Source organism: Apium graveolens, chromosome 4 (assembly GCF_009905375.1).
Source record: "Apium graveolens cultivar Ventura chromosome 4, ASM990537v1, whole genome shotgun sequence".
NCBI lineage: Eukaryota > Viridiplantae > Streptophyta > Magnoliopsida > Apiales > Apiaceae > Apium > Apium graveolens.
This window is the reverse complement of record NC_133650.1, coordinates 58,352,937-58,378,523: the sequence shown is the minus strand read 5'-3', so window position 1 is coordinate 58,378,523 and position 25,587 is coordinate 58,352,937. Positions and strand designations below refer to the sequence as shown.

Below are 25,587 nucleotides of genomic sequence, written 5' to 3'. Positions count from 1 at the left end.
CTTATTTGAGTAGTGGCCTTCCCGACCACACTTAAAACAGGTTACAGGCTTTCCTTTACACTCACCAGTGTGATTCCTTCCACATATGTTACAGGCTGGCAATGGGGGTCGAGACTGGTTGGAATAGGACATTCTTGACTTCTGGCCGCCCTGGCTCACACTCACACTCATTGGACGCTTAAACCCAGTGTTCCTTCCTGGTAGGGACACTGCTCCTCGATTAAATCTAGTTGGGAAGCTCCTTCCTACGGAACCTCCACCCATGCTCATACTTTTCCTCTTTATTCCTTTCTTCTCTCTTTCCTTCTGCATCTGTTCACTTCCAACTTCTACAATCGTTGCCTTTTGCACCAGAGTGGCATTGTCCGTAAGCTCAAGGATTGCCACCCTATTCTGAATCCACGGTTTCAGTCCCTGCTGAAACCTCCTAGCTTTCTTTTCCTCGGTACTCACAAACTCCGGCACAAACCTTGATAACTCAGTAAATTTCGCTTCGTACTCTGCTACAGACAAGTTATTCTGCTTTAGCTCCAAGAACTTGAGCTCCATCTGGTTTTCCATAAACCTCGGGAAATACTTTCCCAGAAACAACTCACTAAATCTCTCCCAGGTTATAATAGCATCTGTCTCCATGTTTTTCTTGGCCTCCCACCAGTAGTTAGCTTCTCCTTTCAGAAGGTAGGTAGCAAATACAGTCTTCTGTGCCTCCTCGGTACTCAAAATCTCAAAAGATTTCTCCATTTCCTTTAACCATGCCCTTGCCTCAACTGGGTCGGCTGATCCATGGAACTCAGGGGGCTTAAGGGACTTAAAAGCCCTGAAAGGGTTTGCCACAGCATTGTTACTTCCTTGAGGGGGTGGGTTGGGTTGACGTTCCAAATTCTGCCTTAGGAGTTGCATGAACTGGCCCATGGGATCCATGCCTGGGTTTGGTACTGGTTGCTCAACCTCGGTTTCTCCTTCTTCAGCCTCTATCTCAAATCCCTCAACATCATATGTTTCCTCTTCCTCTTCATACAGGGAGTCATCCTGTTCCACATAATCCTCATCTTCCTCTTCACTGTGTTCTTGGTTTCTATTGTCCTGATTATGGCTTCCCTGGTCCTCAGATCCAGGGTTCGCCCTTGTTCCAATCTTTCTTGGCGGCATGATTCTGATAATAATAAAAACAATTATTGGGAAAATTCAACGTTAGGTCACAATCATACACAACATTGTGCCTTGCACAGCTCTTATAATGGGGAGAACGTATATCGCAATTCTATTATTTTAAGAAAGTTCTAATACGAAGTGCAGTAATAATAATGATAAAAACAGTGATCCCGTCACTATGGAACTGAACCGAAAGGAAACAAATATATACATAATGCGAGAAATACATAGTTTGATCTGGTCAAAAGTACAACAATGCTACAGTCATCTGTCCCAAAAGTGATACACAAGAGTCTATCTGTCTAGTCAGAAAAAGGGATGCTATATACAAGTCAACTATCCCGGAAAATTGGCTCTTACTAAGGCCTTGGCTAACTAGACAACTAGACTATTCCATCATCAATCCTGAATCACACACCGGAGCGGGTCAGCTCCCAAACCCTTTCCATCGCACGACGGAAGATATAGTCGGCCTGCCGCCTGGAGATCCTACCATGCCTGTCCCCCTGGAGCGATCTGAGCCTCGCTCGGGATGTGAGCTCTATCCCCGTAAGCTCCCTCCTCAAGGATCGGGGTATAGAAGCCCTAGTCTCATAAGCTCGGGTACGCCTACCCGCCCTCTCTGCATCCAACTCCCTCCTGGCCTCATCTAGTCGGCCCTCGACAACAGCCACTCGGGTCCTCAGAACATCCTGAACATATCCATGTGCTAACGAAGACTGCCTGTGGGCAGGGTCAAGAGGTGGTGAATCCGGAGCCGCTGAGGGTGCCTCCTCGGTCTGCCTAGGCTCGGAAGTATGGGTCTCTGAGCTGTCATCATCAGGAATCCAAGATAGTGGTGGAGGGGTAGGGGCTCTGACCACCGGAAGTGTGGGTAATGGGGTACCAGCATACACTACCATAGGTCCAACACGCTCCTCAGCTACTGGGACCTCATCCAGGTCCTCCTCATCTGGAATAGCAATAACCTCTGTCTCTGACTCCTCTGAGGGGTCCTCCTCATCTGAAATAGCAACGACCTCCGTCTCAGGCTCCTTTGAGGGGTCCTCCTCATCCTCCTCCATCTCAGGCTCCTCCTGATCCTCAACATCTAGCAATGCCTCATCATGCCCACGCTCGAACATCTCAGGGTCCTCTATCTCAGGCGCCTACACATTAAATGAGCTAAGTTACTATCATGATACTTATAAGGGTTCCCGTAAGGGTTTTAACTGTCAGCACTACTTTAAGTAGTCCGACCATGAACTTGGCAAGAGTTCTTATTATCTTTGTGAGTTTGTTATTATATCGACGCATCATCTCTAAGGTTTATAACGCTTAGCTCTGATACCATTTCTATAACACCCCCAGATCCGGGGTCGGGGATCCGGGTCGTCACGGTCTTTCTTTCCACAATATCACTTCACTTAATTAATAAAAATAACCTTATGCTGTGACTCCACACTAACACACACCACAACCCGTTATAGTCTCAGAGATGAAATTGAAATAAGTACAAGTCTTTGAATCCACCATTTAACAGTTATTACAACCCAAAATGATTACTTGATAAATTTACAGTTAATTGCCATTATCTGCCACAAGTTATAATTATACATAATTTGATTCCCAAAAGTAGATGGTCTGAACTACATTAGATCTACCTCTGCAGCTATAGCAGCTACAACATCATCGGGAAGACGCGGGACGCTTCCCACGCGCTTGCGCTGGGTCTGCTGGAGTCTGGCCATCTCTCCTAACTGTTGTTGTGTGATGAAGAAATAAAGCAAGAGTGAGCCTTACAGCTCGCAAGATAATACATAGTGATAACAATAATATAAGTATCTAAATGGATACTTACTAGAATCTTTATCATGTGTAAGATAATTACTTACTAGATATAAGTAAAAACAAGGAATGAAGTTACCAATACTTCACCACACTTATATCATTTATAAAGCTACTTGAACTACCACCGTTCAAAGTATTATATGTTTATAAAAAAAACATCCCATAGAGGAGACCACAAGTTAAGACTTGAATAGATTCAATCTTTGAAATATTATTGAATGAAATAAAGTTACGAGATACTTTATTTAGTCCCGATATATATATATCCACATATATATCTCTTAAACATTTCCTGGAACCTCTGTTATGTAAAGTATGAACAGAATTTGAAACATCCAATGAATTTTGGAAAGGAAAAGAATTTTGGCATAAACCAGATATCTTGCTGACCAGGCAAAGATACCAATAAGTAACCTTTTCTACTAGTAGATGGATGAATCCCCCACCGGTCATCACCCTGGCCACATAAGGACCTTGTGCTGGACCGCCACCCGGCCTCTTACGCGTTGATGGACTGCCACCCAGCCACTTACACTTTCATAGACCGTACCCCGGCCTGTCGCTTATGCCGACTCAATTAGATGGGCTTACTTCCCGAACATTGGGCAAGTAATCAATTCATTTACCAAAACTGCAACCTCGTTGCGAATATAAAATATACCACAGAGCCGGATTCCCCAGGTTTTGAGCGAGTATTTAAATCCCCTTAAAAAAAGGAAGATCTTAAATATAAAAATGAGTTTTGGGATCCGCTCTGACTTTAAAAATCATTTTGAAGACTCGAAAACACTTTATAGAGTGTTTGGAGTAAAGCTGATTTAATGAAGTAAATCAGTCCCCAGAATATTTAGAAAATGACTGAATATTATTATTTAAATAATATTCCCATAAAGAATAATCTTTATAAAATAATTGAAGTAGAAGTATTAAAACTTATACTTGAAATGAATAGCAAATAATCAAAGATATACTTATACGAAAGTAATATCTTTATTTGAATAATCGAAAATAAGTTTGATTATTGACACCTTATTCTTTAATAAAATAAAGAATATACCTCAGCAAATAATCGGAGTCATAGATCCTCAAATGAATATTCAAATAATATTCATTAAATAATATAAACTGAGTCATAAGCCTTCGAATGAATATTCAAATAATATTCAAATAATAAAATAAACTTAAAGTTATCGAATAAACCTTATTCGATTAATAGTTTGGAAAACTATAACCATATATATATATAAATATAGATATATATATATATCCATATCCATATATACAAAATCTACTCGGGATCCTCGACTCCCGGTTTTAGAAAATATTTTCACCTTTGGGTCCCTATACTAAGGGTATATGCAAGTTACCGCTATTCTCTAGCATAGGTATTATCAACTGAACCAACAGATATATATATGGAAAGAATGCGAAACAGGCATGCATATATATATACCATAGCAGCATGCTTCAATATATTGCATCATTTGCTAATTAACCAACATGCATCTATCGCAAGATAATGCAAATACATATATTCATCACAACATCAGTTATAACGGGTAGAAAACTTGCCTGAGCGACTTGGGGTGATAAAAGGCTCGGGACGAGTCTGGTAACCTATAAACAACAAGTAAGTTGGAATTAAACCAAAATCACTTGTAAATCTATACTTTAACTAACTTAGACTCTAACGCTTGTTTTGCGCTCACTGATTCGCTTAAGTCACTCGGGTACCCTCGGCTCCACCATTTTTAATAATTTAACCTTTACGAGTTTTAAAGCGATTCCTTCGCGAGTGTCTTACCAACTGCCTAACACACTTACCATAAATGTTTCATACATTAATTAACCCTTTTTGGTCTTTAACCTATGTTTCAAAGTAAGGCGAGGGGAAAAGTTTCGTTCGCGAAATGTCGTTACTTGAAACGGTCGTTTCTCCTAAACCGTGCATCGGAATCGAACGAACTACATATCAAAACGAAGCTCGTAACATGAGCTATCTAAAAATGGCAGTGCTCATAATCTAGCAGGGGGTTCTCGGGTCCTAATGCTATGCAAAAAAACAGTCCAAAGAAAATCGGACGTTACGACGGCTATGTTTACGCGATTTCCAATATTTTAAACCATTCAAAACCATCCCAAATCAACCTCAAATCCAACATACAACCACCATCCATCCTTATCACATCATAACAACCCCAAACAATTCAATTTAATCATTCATACTTATGCCTAAACTTAACTTTAATCATGCTTAAGTTCTTTTAATCAAAACCACAACATTTACCATTCCATTTCACTACCATTTCAAATCCCAAACTCTAATCACAACAACAAGCTACAATATCATCCTACTAATCAAAATCATCTTATAATATATAGGAATCTAGGGTTTGGAGATGGTATACCTTCCTTGAAGTGGTGGGAGGAGCTAGGAAGCCTTAAGAAGCTTTGAGAAGTCTTAAGAATGCTTGGATCTTCAAGAAAAACAAGAAAAACTTCAAGTTACAAACTTGAAAACACTATTCATAGTCTTCTTCTTTGATTAAATGAAGAAGATTGAGAAGGAATTAATGGCTTAAACTCATGATATAGCCCTAACTAAGCATGAAGATGATTAGGGAATTTACTCACCAATTTAGGAAGCTTGGATCTTGGATTTTGAAAAATCTTGCCTTTAAAAAGTGAAAAAGCCGAGAGCGATGAAGAACTAATGCCTTGGTTTCTTTTTGTTTTGATGAAGAATGAATTATTTGGCTTGGTTGGTTGTAGTTTTGTATTTGATTTAGTCAATTACCTTCTTGCCCTTGAATTTGTGTGGTTACAAAGCCACCACACCTCCTTCCTTCCCATGTCATGCTTATGTCATCCTCATGATGTCATCCTCCCTTCCTTGTCCTATTTCTATTGGTTGGATGACATCATTCCCACTAATCCCTTTGATTAACTTCCTAATCGTTTGCCTAATGACCGCTGATCTGTTATACGGTTCGCTTAACTTTCATTTTCGTTTATCGTTTGAAGGATCATACCCGGGATCTTATTACTTAGGTTCCTTTAACCTTTCTCAATACATTATATTCCTTTTTATGATCCTCTATTATAATCCTTTAATTTAAATCCTTTTTATCCTGTTACCTTATACTCAATTCTCTCCGTATCTTGTGGATTTCCGGGAAAAACCAAAGTGTTCGGAATTGGATTCTGACGATCTTTACATACACTTATAGAGTAAAGTTCTATGGAGTCCACCTTTAATTGGAGTCCTCGGAGTTGATATATGTTCTGCAAGTAAAATATAGCTTAAAATATTGCAAAACATATTATTTTTCGACAAACATCACTATTCTATCAAAAATCTTGTAGATTGCATACATTTTACAAGCAGAACATTGCAAAAATATATATTCTACAAAACATGTTTAGTTTGCAGAACATAAATGTTCATGTTGCAGAACATATTGCAGAACATACATATTGTACCGTAAATATATGAGATTTGCATGATTTTGTTGAAGTTATGCTATTTGTGTAACATGTTTTGCAAAATAACACGTTTTACAATATATTTTATTTGCAGAACGTAGATGGACTCCGAGGACTCCGATAAAAAGGTGGACTCCATAGAACTCACCCCTACACTTATATACTACATAGAGTACTAATAATATCCCAAAATATCCATAACAGAACCCCTACATAGTGTGGCGTGAAAAGTTTTCTCATTCAGCTAAAACACTATTCACAAGGGTTACAAAAAGTTGAAAATTTTGGGGTTATTACATCCATCCTTTCATCCTGCTCTATTTCAAGCTCATAGGTTTTCAGGATGCCATACAGTCTCTCTAAAGTAAACTCCTTATAATCTTGTGAGTTTCTTAATGAGACTGTCATTGGTTTCCATTCCTTTGGAAGAGATCTAAGGAATTTCAGATTAGAGTCTTTAGTCTGATAGACCCTTCCATGCAACTTGAGAGCATTTAGTAGTTTTTGAAACCTACTAAAAATGTCAGTGAGAGACTCACTTTCCTCATTGTGAAAATGCTCATATTGCTGAATCAAGAGTTACATCTTATTTTCTCTAACATGCTCAGTGGCATCACAGATTATCTGTATAGTATCCCAGACTTCCTTGGCAATTTTGCAGTTGATAATGTTGTCAAACATGTCTGCATCAACTCCATTAAATAGAATATTCATGGCCTTTTTATCCTTTTTGACTTGTTCAATGTCAGGATCAGACCATTCATGCCTTGGCTTAGGGACTGATGGCTCGTTTCCTGTTGCAGCTCTCATTGGAACATGAGGGCCTCTTTCTATGCAGTCCACATAGGCCTCATCTTGAGAAAGCATATGAAGATGCATCTTTACCTTCCAATGATGGTAATTGTCTTTATCTAGAAAAGGAATCTTGACTCCAACATCCTTCTTGTTCATCTTTCTGAATTGTTTTGATCTTTAAACTCTTTATAAGTTAAGAGCTTGCTCTGATACCAATTGTTAGTCCCTTAACAATATAGCAAGAATTACAGAAGGGGGTTGAATGGAATTCTTGAACATTTTTCTTAAAATAAAAATGTTCAAACTCGAATATAAATATAAGTGTATTGATTAGCACAATGCGGAATAAAAACTTAAGTGAACCAAAACACAAGTAATTAAAAACAAGAGTCTTTAAAAACTTTATGGTTGATTTAAACAATTCCACCAGATATATATATTATATCGAGAGAACTCTGTGTGCAAGAATGCTCACAGCTGCTTACAAATATGAACTACTGAGAATACAGAGAAATGCTAATAATTCTGCTTACAAATGTTTCTCACTTTTTGTATCTCAGATATGTGTTTCTATTTGATACTTCTTGGTTTATATATTACCAAGATTACAAAGTCAAAAGACAGGATCATCATAAGAACTATCGGGTCTAATACTTTGCTACTTTGTTCTCTATTACCCAGTTAATAGGCTTTCTCAATCCATTTGCATACACTTCGACGCATGTAACCAGTTGTCACTGTCAACTGATATTTGAATTCTTTATCCGTTGAGTACATGATCATCCGTCGACTTTATGATCATCCGTTGATGGCTTCATTGATCATCCGTCAACTGCTATCTTAAACATCCGTTGATAGCTATTTGATCATCCGTCGATGGCTTTGTTAATCATCCGTCGGTAGCTATTTTGGCACTTGACTTCAATTCATTTATGCAGAATTACAAGACATCATCTATGTACAATTAATCAACCTATTCTGCATATCTAGTTAAAGTCAACATGACTTATATGCTACTACAGAATTTATACAAAGGTGTATGCAGAAATGTATTACAGACTCATTATTACATAAGCTACTCACTCGATGGATAATAAGTCATCATCCGTCGGGACTATAATGAGTTATCCGTCGGGACTATAATTCTTATCCGTCGAGTGCTACATTATTTCACTAAGTAAAATCTACTTAGGTGTTTTGTTTATGTAATCATCAAGTACACAACATATGCACAACATCTTTATCATTGTTATAAGCAGGTTATAAATAAGGTGTGTGTGTGGACCCCAAACTTCTGACCCGGGTTTGGAGGGCGCCACAGTTGTCCTATGTTGAGAATCCAATAGGGATTATAGAAAAGAGAGAGAATATGTTAAGAAAGAAAGTTATGAAGTTAGTAAGAGTATTGTGGAGAAACCTAAGGGTTGAAAAGTCAACCTGGGATTTAGAAAGTGATATGCGTAAAATAAAATAGTGCCCTTAATTATTGCTTAAGTGATTTCGAGGGCAGAATCCTTTTAAGGGGGAAGGATGTAATATCTGGGATATATCGCGTAATTATTTTTATCAATAAATAAATATTATGTGATTATTATATGAATTTTGGTGAATTATATTTAAGTGGTATCTATGTTTGGATGTGTAAATATGTTAAAATTTGAGTATTTTGAATTTTTATAGGTCCAGAATAAAATATAGATAATTGTGATATTTTTCTATTAATTTTTACATTTTTATATGATTTTATAAATGATTTATGGATTTTTTAAATTATTTTTCCGAGTATTTATAAACTATTTTGTATAACCGGGAACCAACAGACTTCAACCGTTTTTACATTTTTACAACCTGGAAGTCTTGGGAAAACTCCTTCCTAACCTAAATGTAATATTTTGAGCATTTTCCATGTTTTAACTTTTTCGATCCGGAGTATGGTTTTCCATGTGCGGGTCCCGGCACAAAATTTTCGATACAATATTTATTTCGGTAAATCGATAAAACCCGTACTTTCGAGAAACGAGATCTTTTGATTAAACTATTATATTATCTTCTCGTAATACATGTAACCAAAGCGCTGAGACCAAGTCTGTATTTACAAAATATATAGATTTGGATAATTATCCTAAAACCGGTACCGATTTGGATCTATTTTATCAAATAAATGTAATATTTTATATCCGATATGATCCAACGGGGTACCAATATTTCATAAATATAAATTGCCAATACAATATTGTATTTGGTACAAATAATCATTTGTGATAAGGCAAGTACTTCTGAACCTTTCTCGAGATATATTGCAAATATTTCTAAATTCTCTCATGACATATTGCTAGTATTCAACATAGTTTTGCTTTATATTATAAGTACTTTGAATCATTCAGTGTGGAACCCTGATCACATCATTTGATCTTTGAGCTGTAAGCCTTATTATTTGTAAATCATCCATTGGTTGATTCACCAAATACTAAACCACAAAAATACAATACTACTCCACAAATACGTATCCACCATACACCAAACACTGGAACAGAATTGCTTAAACATATAGAAAATTTTATACTCAATCATATCTTATAACATCAAAGGACTAAACCTTGTGAAATCATTGTTCATCTAATACATGATTCTCTTACAGGCTGGAAACCATTCCTCATACATACCTTGATATACCCTTGTGATACTCACGAATTGCATTACGCTTTTATTCAAATGTTTAAACATCATTGATTATGATCTTGTTTTATTGAATTATATTGTTTATCATACTGAACTATTTTAGAAATGGATAGTTTTCTTCATGTGTACCAGATTCGTGGTCAGACAAGATTTATGGTCGAATTAGGCCAATGTGTGCCTTGGATCCAGATTATAGAACAGATTCGTGTGCCTTGCTCAAGGTTAGTGCATGACTAATCAGCAGCTTAACCTTGGTTTTAAAACTTAAAATGAATATCCAGTTCTAATGATTGTTTAACAAGAAACTTGATTCTTCTGAATCATCTCATTTGATCATTGTTTAACCTGAGTTATTGTTATTATGACTTGCTGAGCTAGTTAGCTCACTCTTGCGAATCTGTTATGTATTATATAGTTAAAAAGGAAATTATTGATATCAAGGTTTCCCAGTCCAATGTGCGAGCTAGGATTCCAGGACAAGTAGAATCGAACCGGCAGAAGCTTTGTATTATAGTTGAGATGTGCAAGCTTGTAAGAATAATTTTATTATCAGTTGTAAGTTAAACTAGTTGGGATTTGGTATGATTAAGGTTGTGACTTATTTTCATACTTTAACCTATTGCGATCCGTGGTAGTGTAAAGATGGGTCATTGCATATAATATTTCATATACAGGTTTATATATTGTGTGTGTGTGTGTGTTGTGAACCCCAAACTTCTGACCCGGGTTTGGAGGGCGTCACACTATTCCTATAGTGAGTATACTTTGGAAGAATCCTCGAGTGGAAGAGTCTAATTGGGAGTTAGAGTCAGACATGCTTGACAAGTATCCTCACTTGTTTAATTACTTAAGATTCTGAAGGCAGAATCTTTTTGGGGGGAGGATACAATGACTCGTATATTTTGTATTATTTAAAAGTGTAATTGTTGATTAATAATTAAATTAAATATGTGTGTTGATCTTGTCAGTTGTGTGATGTTTTGTCAGTTTTTATATTTGGTTATTGATTTAAAGGGAAAGTTTGTATAATTAATTATTGAACCGCATTGTTTCCGTTTCACTTTTAAAAGTGGTTTTATGGCATATTTATTTTCATAAATATTTGGGATTGCCTATAAAATTATTTTTATGGTTTTATAATTTTTAAAAATATTTTAGGGATTTTATAAAACTTAGAAATCAACATTTCATTAATTATTTATCCTTGAATGATTTTCTGATTATATTTATTTGTAAATTCAGTATTTAATCCCATAATGCTTCAAAAATTATGAAACTCATATTTTATTAAGTTTGAAATATTTCGAGAATTTTAAAATTATTATGTGTTAGATATATTTGATAATGTCATGGCTAATATGTTTTATGTTTAGCTTTCAGAATCTTACGTGAACAGGATAAATCAGTACTTAACTGTTGATCAGTACTTATACTGGAAGTCAGGACTTAAGGATATCAGTACTTATATTATCAGAAGATATATATCAGAACTTAAGTGCTGAAGGACAATCAGATAAGGACAGTAGCTGATTAAAGGAAAGAAGATCGAGATAAACATAAGAAGAGATATGCATGAAGAAGGAATTCTGTGAAGAATGGAATACTTGGAAGAAAAGATATCTGATTGATATATTTTAGGAAGCAGAATTATATTCCATATCAATTAGCGATTATCTTGTAACTGTGTAGTATATAAACACAGACATAGGGTTTACACTATAAGTGTTATCATTATTAGAAAAGATTATTCATTGTAACCCTTGCAGCTCTCGTGATATTTGTTCATCACTGAGAGGTAACAGTTCCATACTGTAACAGAGTTTATTGTTTCAATAAAGTTTGTTTTCTGTTACTTAAGTTCTTAAAGTTCGATTTGAGTGTACTATACACTGTATTCACCCCCTCTACAGTGTGTGTGTGACCTAACAATTGGTATCAGAGCCTATCTGTTAACATACATACAGTTAAAGATCCAAACACAATCATGTCGGACACAGAAACTCCAACTAAGCCTACCACAACTGAGGAACCACCAAAGACACAAATTCAGGGTCGGTATGAGACCATCAGAGTCCCCATACTGAGACCATCTGAATATCCCATATGGAAGGTAAGGATGACCATGTTCCTGGAAGCAACAGATCCAGAATAACTTGATAGAATCAAGGAAGGTCCTCACAAACCAACCAAACTCGCTGTTGCAGTTGCAGGTGAAGCAGCAAAGACCGTACCAAAGGAGAAGAGTGATTATACTGCTGAGGATATAGCATCAATTGCTAAGGATGCTAAGGTACGACACTTACTGCATAGTGCCATTGATAATGTAATGTCAAACAGGGTAATCAACTGCAAGACTGCTAAGGAGATATGGGATGCTCTGGAAACAAGGTGTCAGGGAACTGACACAATTAAGAAGAACAGGAAGACAATACTCACTCAAGAGTATGAACACTTTGACTCAAAGACTAATGAGTCATTGAATGATTTATATGATAGATTTGTCAAACTTTTGAATGATTTGTCATTGGTTGATAAAGAGTATGATCTTGAAGATTCAAACCTTAAGTTCCTGTTAGCTCTTCCTGAATGCTGGGATTTGAAGGCAACGACAATAAGAGACAACTACAATCTTGATGAAACAACTCTTGACGAAATCTATGGAATGCTCAAGACTCATGAGCTGGAGATGGAACAAAGAAGCAAGAGGAAAGGAGGAAAGTCAAGGACAGTTGCTCTTAAGGCTGAAGAAGAATACCCCAAAGCAGCTTCCTCAAAGAAAGACAAGGGTAAAGCTCTTTTCATAAAGTCTGATACTGAGTCATCAAGTTCTGAGAGTGATGATGACTCAGATTCTGAAAGCTTGCCTGAGACTCATGCTGATGAGGAGATGATGAAGCTGTGTGCTCTTATGGTGAAAGGAATCACAAAGATTACATACAGGAAGTTCAGGAAGGGAAAGAAGTTTTCCAGGAAAAGCATAAGTTCTGATAAGAAGAATTTCAGAAGATCTGAAGGCAGAGGAGGAAAGTCTGACAGAGGAGATTACACCAATGTTAAATGCTATAACTGTGGTGAGAAAGGCCACATATCTCCTGACTGCAAGAAGGTAAAGGGTGACAAAGGCAAGGCTCTTGTCACAAAGCAGAAAAGCTGGACAGACACCTCAGACTCTGAAAGTGAGGAGAACTATGCATTAATGGCAAATGCTGATAAAGAAAGTGTTGAGAGCAGTTCTGAAGCTGCTGAAACAAAGGTACCTCAGACTACTTATGCTTTTCATACTGATGATATTAATGAGTTGAGAAGATATCTTAAAACCATGTTTGTTAGCTATAGAGATCAAACTTTAACATGTGAAAGATTAACTTCTGAAAATCTTGCATTTAAGAAAAGGAATGATTTCTTAGAAAAAGAGTTAGTCATGTTCCATCAAACTCAGAAGGATAGAGATGATGCTTTTTATGTTAGGAATGAAGTGCTAAAATTAAATGAATCTCTAAAAACTGAGTTAGAAAAGGAAAGAGAGATTATCAGGACTTGGACTAACTCTGGCAAAACAACTCAAAATTTGCTAAGTAGTGGAAACTGGAAAGAGGGCTTAGGTTATGGAGAAGATAAGAATGATAAAGGAACTGAAGAAATTAAGCCTGTTGTTAAGCAAAAGCCAAAGTTTAAACCTATTAAGTTTGTAACTGTAAAGTCTGAAAATGAGAAATCAGAAGTTAAAGAGGAATTAACTTCTGACAAACTAAAACAGGAAAAGACAGCTGAAGTGAACATAGGCTTAATGACAAAGAAGCAGCTTAAGCATAAGCTGAAAGATGTCAAGAATGCAAACAAGGTAAAATCACCTAGGAAAAATAGGAATGGAAAGGAAGGTGTGAATAAAAGCAATGATTATAAACCTGTTCCTGATGCTCCTAGGAAAACATGTCATAACTGTGGAAGTTCTAACCATCTGGCTTCTTTTTGCAGGAAGAATAAGAATATTAACTCCTTACCTTCAAAATCAGGAGTTAAGAGTCAGTCTGTTAGATACAAACCACAAAATCCTTGTTTTCATTGTGGTAGTTTATGGCATTCCATTTATACTTGTAAGGAATATCATAGTTTGTACTACGATTATTATCAAATAAAACCTTCTTTGAAGAAAGTTTCCATTGTTCCTTCTAGTGTAAATTCTGATTCAAAGTCTGATAGTGTAAGTTCTGATAAGAAAAATGTTAACATAAACTCTGATGCTAAATCCGCTGCAAATGTTAACAAACTTAATAAGGCCAAAGGATCCAAGCAAGTCTGGGTCCTTAAAACTAATAATTAGTGGTCTTTGTGATTGCAGGGCAACAGGAAAAATATTCTAGTTCTGGACAGTGGATGTTCAGGACATATGATTGGAAATAAGGCCCTGCTATCAGACTTTGTGGAGAAAGCTGGCCCAAGTGTTTCTTATGGAGATGGCAACATTGGAAAAACATTGGGATATGGCAATATCAATCTTGGAAATGTCATAATTAAATAAGTAGCTCTAGTCTCAGGACTTAAACACAACCTACTGAGTATAAGTCAAATCTGTGACAGATTATCATGTTGATTTCTTTGAAGAACACTGTGAAATTATGAGTAAATCTAAAGGCAAAGTTGTTCTGAAAGGATACAGACATGGTAACATTTATGAAGCTAAGCTTTCAACAAGTACTGATGGTGCTGCAATCTTTCTGTTAAGTAGAGCATCAATTGAAAAAAGCTGGAATTGGCATAAGAAACTCTCTCATTTAAATTTCAACAATATAAATGAACTGGTCAAGAAAGATCTTGTGAGAGGATTTCCAAACACAGTATTTGGTCCTGATGGTCTTTGTCATTCATGTCAGAAAGCCAAACAAAGAAAATCTTCATTCAAGAGCAAGACTGAATCATCAATTCTTGAGCCTTATCATCTTATACATATTGATCTATTTGGTCCAGTAAATGTCATGTCTATTGCAAAGAAGAAGTATGCGTTGGTCATAGTGGATGAGTTCACCAGATACACTTGGGTGTATTTCTTGCACACAAAAAGTGAAACTGCATCTATCTTGATTGATCATGTCAAACAGCTGGATAAAATGGTCAAAGATTCTGTGAAAATTTTAAGAAGTGATAATGGCACTGAGTTCAAGAATTTGATAATGGAAGAGTTCTGCAAAAGCCATGGAATAAAGCAGGAATTTTCTGCTCCTGGAACTCCACAGCAAAATGGAGTTGTTGAAAGGAAGAATAGAACTCTCATTGAAGTTGCACATACAATGCTTGAAGAAGCAAAGCTTCCAACCTATTTCTGGGCTGAAGCTGTGCAGACTGCTTGTTTTACTCAAAATGCAACACGCATTAACAAGCATGGAAAAACACCATATGAGATGGTGAAGAAAAAGAAGCCAAATCTGAAATATTTTCATGTATTTGGATGCAAGTGTTTTGTTCTCAAGACTCATCCTGAACAGCTATCAAAGTTTGATCTAAAAGCTGATGAAGGAATCTTTGTTGGATATCCACTTTCCACAAAAGCCTTCAGAGTCTATAATTTGAGAACAAAAGTGGTCATGGAATCTATCAATGTCTCTTTTGATGATAAGAAGATCACTGGTCTTAAAGATTTCATTGACCATGATCAGCTGAGATTTGAAAATGAAGACTCATATTCTGATACTGAAAATCCTGACAGTCTAAGTCCTGATACTGCAAACTCTGATGGATTAAACTCTGATGTTATTGAAACTGTGGTGACTACGTTAAAGGAAGATGCACCTATACAGGGGGAGCATACTCAAGATCCTACCACATCTCAAGAAACATCAGAACGTGCATCTGGCTCTTCAAGTTCTGATTCGTCAAGTTCTGATAAGCCAAGTTCTGATAGTGCTGAAAATCTAAATACTGAAGTATCCAACTCAGAGAGCATAGTTTCGGGGGAGCATCAGAAAATGAAAATGAAGATAGCATGGATCATGGGGGAGCATCCAGTTCTAGAGAAAACCTTCCATCTGCAAGGAAGTGGACAAAATCACATAAACCTGATTTGATAATTGGAAATCCTGATGCAGGTGTCAGAACTAGAACAGGTACTTGAAATGAGTGTCTTTACAATTCTTTTCTCTCTCAGACTGAGCCAAAGAAAGTGGAAGAAGCTCTTCAAGATGCTGATTGGGTGCAAGCAATGCAGGAAGAGTTTAATGAATTTGAAAGAAACAAAGTCTGGACCCTAGTGCCAAGACCAAAGAATAGATCTGTTGTTGGTACAAAGTGGGTATTCAGAAACAAAACTGACAGTGATGGCATAATTACAAGGAATAAGGCAAGGCTGGTTGCAAAAGGATATTCTCAACAGGAGGGAATGGATTATGATGAAACATTTGCACCAGTTGCTAGGTTAGAAGCCATAAGGATATTTTTGGCTTATGCTGCTCACAAAAAGTTTACTGTCTTTCAAATGGATGTGAAAAGTGCTTTTCTCAATGGAGAATTGGAGGAAGAGGTATATGTTGAACAACCTCCAGGTTTTGTAGATACCAAACATCCAGATTATGTCTACAAGCTTGATAAAGCACTTTATGGACTTAAGCAAGCTCCTAGAGCATGGTATGAGACTTTAGCTCAGTTTCTTCTAGAAAGTGGATTCAACAGAGGGACAATAGACAAAACACTGTTCTATCTCAACCATGGAAATGACTTACTTCTGGTCCAGATTTATGTTGATGATATCATTTTTGGATCTACAAATGACAAACTTTGCAAGAAGTTTGCCAAACTAATGCAGTCAAGATATCAGATGAGTATGATGGGGGAACTTAGCTATTTTCTGGGCCTTCAAGTCAAGCAGAATGAGGAAGGCACTTTTATTTGTCAAACCAAGTACACCAGAAACTTGCTAAAGAAATTTGGAATGCAAGATTGTTCAAGTGCATCCACTCCAATGGCCACTGCGACTGATAAGTGGCATTTTATACCACTTAGAACGTCTTAAAATGGCTTAAATTGGTGTCTTGAAATCAAGTATTTTGTGTATTTGATGCGTTTTTCTAGTGTTTATGCATTTCAGGGTATTAGTTGCATTTCGGAGGAGGAATCATCAAGAATAAGCCTTGGCATGTGTTCACCATTGCAAGAGGAAAAGAACGGGTAGATTACGGCGAAGAAACGGAGCAAACCTGGAATTTTTCCAGTAGGGTCCTGCGCGCCCGCGCAGCAGCCTTGCGCGCCCGCGCAGAAATGCTGAGCGGCCGCGCAGGGTCGGGGAAAAAGCTGAATTATTTTAGACTTCTACTTCTGTTTGGCTTCCAACTTCTATGTAATCTGAGTTTTATGGGACTATTATATAAGTAGATTTGAGACGTTTTCATAGAGAATATGAAGGAGATTATGTTTTAGATTGTGTTTTACGCAAGGAGCGAAGGAGATAAGGAAGAAGACCGATTTAGCACACCGCAACGAAGAGGAAGCATATATTCTTGTGATTCTTGTTTCGTTGTAACGTTGGATGCTAGTTTTCTTGCTTTGACTTATTTACTCTTGTGACGTACTCTGTTTTAATATAAGTAGTTTAGTTATTATTTTCTTGTGTTGTTTATCATGATTTCATATGAACCCATGATGGCGATAAGTTCTATTATGGGCTAATCGTGATCATGGGGTTGCAACGGATTTATTATAGAATTCTTTAGTTAATTGTTTAATACTTTAGTGTGTGATGATTGCATGATATCTAGTATTAGTTGTGCGTATTCGTCTTATGTGCGTCGCAAACATATAAGATAGGGTGTTAATCTCTTGTGAAGCGACGGTGGATCTTGAGATTTAGAACTTGCCATGCTAGCATAGGTTCATGTACGTTGTGCATGATTAGTGGGTAACTCTAACAGTTTTATTTGCCCTATGTAATCAAAAGGAATAACTTGTGCTTAAATCGTTGTGTTGTCAATTTCTGTAGACATATAGGAACTCAACATGATTGATGACTATTCAACTTCTATCTTAATTGTGGATGTTTGGTAGAATGGTATTAGTACAATGAAAGTTGGCTTTTATTAGTTTCGTGTTATTCGATTAATATCATCACTGTCACATGCTAAAGGTAATAACAATGGCTATAGAAGGAAGTAATAATGAAGTTGTGATCTCATGAGTATTTTATTATTGATAAATTGAAGTGTTAGTTAAGTGGTTAATTAAGTAGTTAATTATAGTTAATATTTAATCAACAATTTTAAGTGTTACCTTAATATTGAGAAGTAATCATACATTGGTGAGTGAGTTTAATTAGACAATAACTTAGTCTGAGTCTCTGAGGGAACGAACTAGAAAGTATTCTATATTACTTGCGAACGCGTATACTTGCGTGAATATTAGTGCGTGATTTCACCCTAACAAGTTTTTGGCGCCGCTGCCGGGGACTCGGCGTATTTGTTTAGTTTATGTACTTACCATCATTGGTCATTAGGACTCAGTGATTAGGACGTAGTAGTTAATTACTCTTTTTGATTGTGTTTCAGGTACTTTAGCAAGCGTTTATGCAAACTCGTTCTCGTGCTCGCAAGAGGACCTTAGATACAGCTGAGGAGAAAGACGAAGTTCTTGATACTCCGGAGAAGTTAGATTTTGAGGATTCGGATTCAGGAACTGAGCAGAAAGAACCAGTAAACATGGGAGATCGTATTGTTCAAGTTGATCCAGCTCTTATGGATTTTTCTCGGCCTAAAATTGATGACATTCAGTCAAGCATCCTTCATCCGGCTATTCAAGCTAACACCTTTGAAATCAAGCCGGGCACTATTCAGATGGTGCAGAATTCTGTTTCTTTTGGAGGAGCGGCAACTAAAGACCCCAACATGCACATAAGGAATTTTGTCGAGATCTGCAGCACTTTTAAGTATAATGGCGTGACTGATGAGGCTATCAAGTTGAGGCTTTTCCCATTCTCACTGAGGGATAAGGCTAAAGACTGGTTACATTCTGAACCAGCTGGGTCCATCACTACGTGGCAAGATCTTGCGCAAAAGTTTCTGGTGAAGTTTTATCCAATGGCAAAGACTGCTGCTATGAGGAGTGCTCTTACTCAGTTTGCGCAGCAACCTACAGAATCTATGTGCGAGGCTTGGGAACGCTACAAGGAAATGTTGAGAAAATGTCCACATCATGGAATGCCGGATTGGATGGTAATCACTGGTTTTTATAATAGTTTGGGGGCCCAATCTCGGCCCATGCTCGATGCAGCAGCTGGAGGAGCCTTATGGGCTAAAAGCTATACTGAGGCGTATAATCTTATCGAGACGATGGCTGCAAATGAGCATCAAAACCCAACTCAGAGGATGACGTCAGGCAAGGTAGCAGGTATTTTGGAAGTTGATGCAGCCACCGCTATTGCAGCCCAGCTCCAAGCGCTATCAATGAAGGTTGATTCTTTGGCTACGTATGGAGTTAATCAAATAGCTATGGTTTGTGAGCTTTGTGCAGGTTCTCATGCTACGGATTAGTGTTCTCTTGTCAACGAATCTGTTCAGTATGTGAATAATTATCAGCGACAACAGCAGCCTGTGCCAGCGACCTATCATCCTAACAACAGAAATCATCCAAATTTCAGCTGGGGGAATAATCAGAATGCTATTCAGCCAACATATCAGCAAGGAGTAAGTAAACAGTTTAACCCACCTGGATTCCAGCAACCACAGCAGTATGCTACAAGGCAATCATATCCTTAACAGGGAAGTGCAGTTGCACCTACTAGTGCTGATTTTGAGGAACTTAAGCTGTTGTACAAGAGTCAGGCGGTTTCTATCAAGACCTTGGAAAATCAAATCGGTCAATTAGCCAATGCAGTGCTCAATCGTCAACCTGGCACTCTTCCTAGTGACACGGAAGTACCAGGTAGGAAGGAAGCTAAAGAGCAAGTCAAGGCTATTACCTTAAGGTCTGGAAAAGTAGCTGATGCTGAAAAGGCAAAAGAAGTCGAAGCTGAAGTTAGAGATGAAGAATCTAAGCAAAAGGAGAAAATGGCGGAACCAAGGAAGACTACTGTTGAACACACTCTGCCTGAGGCTAATACAGGGGAGAAACAGCTCTATCCTCCACCACCTTTTCCTAAGAGATTGCAGCAACAAAAGCTGGATAGACAGTTCGGGAAGTTTCTGGAGGTGTTCAAGAAACTTCACATCAATATACCTTTCGCTGAGGCTCTGGAACAAATGCCTAGTTATGCGAAGTTTATGAAGACTATTCTTTCAAGGAAGGTGAAACTGGATGACCTTGAAACCGTTGCTCTCACGGAAGAATGCAGCGCTGTTCTGCAGCAAAAGTTACCACCAAAACTGAAAGATCCAGGAAGCTTCACCATTCCTTGCACCATTGGCAATCTAACTTTTGACAAGTGCCTTTATGATTTGGGAGCAAGCATTAATCTGATGCCCTTGTCGATCTTTAAAAAGCTGGATCTGCCTGATCCAAAACCCACATACATGTCGCTACAATTGGCGAACCGTTCCATTACTTACCCAAGGGGCATAGTTGAGGATGTGCTCGTCAAGGTGGATAAGCTCTTCTTTCCTGCAGATTTTGTTATTCTGGATTTTGAGGAAGATAAGAAGATTCCCATAATCTTGGGGAGGCCTTTCTTGGCTACTGGCCGTACCTTGATAGATGTGCAAAAAGGGGAACTTACTATGCGGGTCCAAGATCAGGATGTGACCTTCAACGTATTCAAGGCAATGAAATTCCCTACAGAAGATGAGGAGTGCTTAAAAGTGGATGTGATTGATTCTGCGGTTACTTCGGAACTCGAGCACATGCTAATGTCTGATGCATTGGAAAAGGCCTTAGTGGGGGAATTTGACAGTGATGATGAAGATAGCAACGAGCAATTACAATATCTGAACGCTTCTCCATGGAAGCGAAAGCTCGACATACCATTTGAATCTCTTGGTACTTCTGACCTTAAGAATGCTGAAGGGAAGCTTAAACCATCAATAGAGGAAGCACCTACCTTGGAGCTTAAACCATTACCTGAACACTTGAGGTATGCTTTTTTAGGTGATTCATCTACGTTACCTGTTATTATTTCAGCTGACCTTTCAGGTAGTGAGGAAGACAAGCTCTTAAGGATTTTGAGAGAATTCAAATCGGCTATAGGATGGACCATAGCAGACATCAAGGGGATAAGTCCTTCATATTGTATGCATAAAATTCTGTTAGAGGAAGGTAGTAAGCCAACTGTGGAACAGCAGCGAAGACTGAACCCGATCATGAAGGAGGTGGTAAAGAAAGAAATTCTGAAATGGCTAGATGCAGGCATCATTTATCCTATTTCTGACAGCTCGTGGGTGAGCCCCGTGCAATGTGTACCTAAGAAAGGAGGTATCACTGTGGTCGCAAATGGAAAGAATGAGCTCATCCCTACTCGAACAGTTACAGGATGGAGAGTATGCATGGATTATAGAAAATTGAACAAAGCCACAAGGAAGGATCACTTCCCTCTCCCATTCATTAATCAAATGCTTGACAGATTGGCGGGACATGAGTATTTTTGTCTTCTGGATGGTTATTCCGGGTATAATCAGATTTGTATTACACCAGAGGATCAGGAAAAGACTATCTTCACTTGTCCATTTGGCACATTTGCTTTTGGTAGAGTTTCGTTTGGGTTATGTGGCACCCCGGCCACCTTTCAGAGATGTATGATGGCTATATTCTCTGACATGATTGGAAATAACGTCGAAGTGTTCATGGATGACTTCTCCGTCTTTGGACACTCATATGATGAATGTTTGAATAATCTGCGCGCCGTACTCAAAAGATGCGTGGAAACTAATTTGGTGCTTGATTGGGAGAAATGTCATTTTATGGTGCGTGAAGGCATTATCCTTGGTCATAAGGTCTCTAGTAAAGGTCTGGAGGTGGACAAGGCCAAGGTGGGAGTCATTGAAAATCTTCCCCCACCTAATTCGGTGAAAGGAATCCGTAGTTTTCTCGGTCATGCGGGTTTTTATCGGCGATTCATCAAGGACTTTTCAAAGATATCTAAGCCGTTGTGCAATTTACTTGAGAAAGATGTGCCTTTCAAATTTGATGATGAATGTTTGGCAGCATTCGAGACTCTCAAGGAGAGTTTGATCACGACACCAGTTATTACAGCACCAGATTGGACAGAACCGTTTGAGATGATGTGTGATGCGAGTGACTATGCGGTAGGTGCAGTTCTGGGACAGCGCAAGAAAAATCTCTTCCATGTGGTCTACTATGCGAGTAAGACTTTAAATGGGGCAAAATTGAACTACACCACTACTGAGAAGGAGCTTTTGGCTATAGTCTTTGGCTTTGAGAAATTTCGATCTTATCTGCTTGGTACGAAAGTAACAGTATTCACTGATCATGCAGCTATTCGCTATCTGGTTTCTAAGAAGGATTCGAAGCCGAGACTCATTCGTTGGGTGCTTTTACTTCAGGAATTTGAGTTAGAGATCAAAGATAGAAAAGGTACTGAGAATCAAGTAGCTGACCATCTCTCTAGGTTGGAGAATCCCGATTCTACTTCACAAGATATGACGTTAATCAATGAATCTTTTCCGGATGAGCAGTTGTTTGCAATTCAGGAGGAAGAACCATGGTTTGCAGATATTGTAAACTATCTTGTCAGCAATATAATGCCGCTTAATTTGACATCCGCTCAAAAGAAGAAGTTTCTGCATGAGGTGAAGTGGTATATGTGGGATGAACCATATTTGTTTAGACAGGGAGCTGACCAGATCATCAGGAGATGTATCCCGTTCTGTGAGACGGAGGGGATATTACGAGACTGCCATTCCACGGTTTATGGTGGACACTATGGAGGTGAGAAGACGGCAGCTCGTATTCTGCAAGTAGGTTTTTTCTGGCCTACTTTGTTCAAGGATGCTCATCAGTTTGTTTTAAGGTGTGATCGTTGCCAAAGAGTGGGAAATTTGTCAAGGAAGGATGAGATGCCATTAAATGTGATGCTTGAAGTCGAGGTCTTTGATGTATGGGGAATCGATTTCATGGGGCCTTTTATCTCATCTTACAATAATCAGTACATCTTGCTGGCAGTCGATTATGTCTCAAAATGGGTCGAAGTTAAAGCTTTACCGACAAATGATGCAAAGGCAGTGCTAAATTTTCTTCATAAGCAAATTTTCACAAGGTTTGGAACGCCTCGGGTAATCATAAGTGATGAAGGATCGCATTTTTGCAACCGTAAGTTCACTTCTATGATGCAGCGTTATAATGTGAATCATCGAGTAGCTACTGCCTATCATCCGCAAACAAATGGTCAAGCGGAAGTGTCTAACAGAGAGATAAAGCGCATTCTAGAGAAGGTTGTTTGTCCGTCAATGAAGGATTGGTCTTTAAAGCTCGATGAAGCTGTTTGGGCTTACAGAACAGCATACAAAACTCCACTTGGGATGTCACCATTTCAGTTGGTGTACGGTAAGGGATGTCATCTACCGGCGGAGCTTGAGCATAAGGCCTACTGGGCATTGAAGAAATTGAACCTGGATTTAGATGCAGCTGGTAAGAAAAGAATGCTTCAGCTTAATGAACTTGATGAATTTCGACTTCAAGCGTACGAGAATAACAAATTGTATAAGGAAAAGGTGAAGAGGTGGCACGATAGGAAGCTACATCCTAAGTTATTTGTGCCAGGGTAATAAATTCTGTTATTCAACTCTCGGCTCCGACTTTTTCCTGGGAAGTTGAAATCAAGGTGGTCTGGACCTTTTATTATCAAAACTGTGTTTCCACATGGAGCGGTGGAAATTTTTGAGAATGATTCGGACCAAGCATTCAAGGTTAACGGTCAGCGGTTGAAGCACTACTATGGGGACATGGCAAACCGAGAGGTGGTTAGTGCCATTTTGTTGACTACTTGAGAAAGGTACGGAACGTCAAGCTAATGACGAAAAAGAAGCGCTGCGTGGGAGGCAACCCATGAATTGTTGTTACAGGAACCCTTAGAAGTTAATAACCTATCCAAAAACACAAAAAAATCAGAAAACAGGGGCTGAAAAAAAAAATTCCAGAGACCCTCTGCGCACCCGCGCAGCTATGCTGAGCGGCCGCGCAGCTTGCTGCGCGCCCGCGCAGAAATGCTGAGCGGCCGCGCAGGGGTCGAGTTCCAGAAAATTTTTTGCAGTTCAGAAAAAAAAAAACAAAAACACAAAAACCCATCACAGCCCATAAACCCACGAATTCTTTTCCCATTACCCCATGATTTTATCCCTCAACCCCACTCCTAATCTAATTTAACCTACTCCACACCCTATATATACATACACCTATCCTACATATCTCCCACAAACTTCCTACACTTAAACCCTCTTATAAACATCAAAAATCAGTTCTTACACACTTTTATTCACAAATCAATGGCATCCAAGAGAGCACGCACTATTGACAGCAGCAGCACAGTTCCTACTGCTGATTCATCAAGGGGTACTGCTGCAAGGCCTCGGTTAACTGACAGAGCTGCGGAGGAGGAGTACACTAGGCTGTTGGGGAAGCCGATTCTGAAGGAGAGGGGGTTTTTACCATCAGGGAGGGATGGTGAGTTGTTGCCCATGATTGCAGAGAAGGGGTGGATAGCTTTTTGTGAGTCACCCGAAGCAGTACCGATGAGTGTTGTTCGCGAGTTCTACGAGAACGCGAAGGCTGAAAAGAATGGGTTTTCTGTAGTTCGTGGGCTGACGGTTGATTATCATCCTGCGGCGATTCGCCGTGTGATTGGACAGCAAGAGAGAAAGCCCGAGGAGGAGAACTGGAATGAAAAGACTGCTGAGGATTTTGACTTGGATTTTATTTGTGCGACTCTTTGTCGACCGGGCACAGTTTGGAACCGCAGTCCAGCCAATAATGAGTATCGTCACTTTCCGGCGATCGCCATGAACAGGTATGCCCGTGCATGGAATGCATTTATATGTGCTAATATTTTACCTTCTTCACATGCACACGAGGTCACAGTTGAGAGAGCACAGTTGTTGTGGGGAATTCTGAATGAGGAATACTATGTGGACCTTGGTGAGTTTATCTACCAAGGAATTCTGAAGTTTTTGAGGGGAGCAAAGCATATGAACATCCCTTATGCATCCACGGTTACGAAGTTATGCCGAGCAGTAGGAGTGAACTGGCCGGCTCATGAGCAGTTGCATTTGCCAGCAGCTCCGATAGATTCTGGCACTCTGAATGGGATGCAGGAGTGGACCGGTGGTGAGCCTGAGGAGCATGGGCTGGGTTATCGTCTTCCAGGAGGGCGTCCAGCACGAGGTGCTACTATGGCTAGGCTAGGGCGTGGTGAGGCTGGTTCTTCGAGAGCTCAGGAGGGTGCTGGGATGGGTGATGCCCAGTATAGGAGGCTTTCACGGCGGATGGATGCCATGTATGAGACGCAGAGCAGGTTTGCTCAGGAGCTCACCCTTGCGTTAGGGACTGCTTTTCGAGGCCTTGGAGCTGATATCCAGTGGCCAGTTTTTGGTGAGGACTCTGCATACCCGCCGCCTGATACTCCACCCACTGAGGGTGATGATGATTATGACTCCGAGTAGGTATACCCTGTGCTCCTTTCTACTACCTTCACTGGGGACAGTGAAGATTTTAAGTTTGGGGGTGGTA

At 38.8% G+C, this 25,587-nt stretch overlaps 1 non-coding gene across 1 annotated transcript; it reads right to left on the bottom strand.

The window, feature by feature from the left end:
• Window positions 1-19,010: 19,010 nt before the first annotated feature.
• On the bottom strand, window positions 19,011-19,117 carry LOC141722283 (small nucleolar RNA R71). The gene has a single exon (XR_012575301.1). It is a non-coding gene; the product is annotated as a small nucleolar RNA R71 (small nucleolar RNA).
• Between the last annotated feature and the right edge of the window lie 6,470 nt (window positions 19,118-25,587).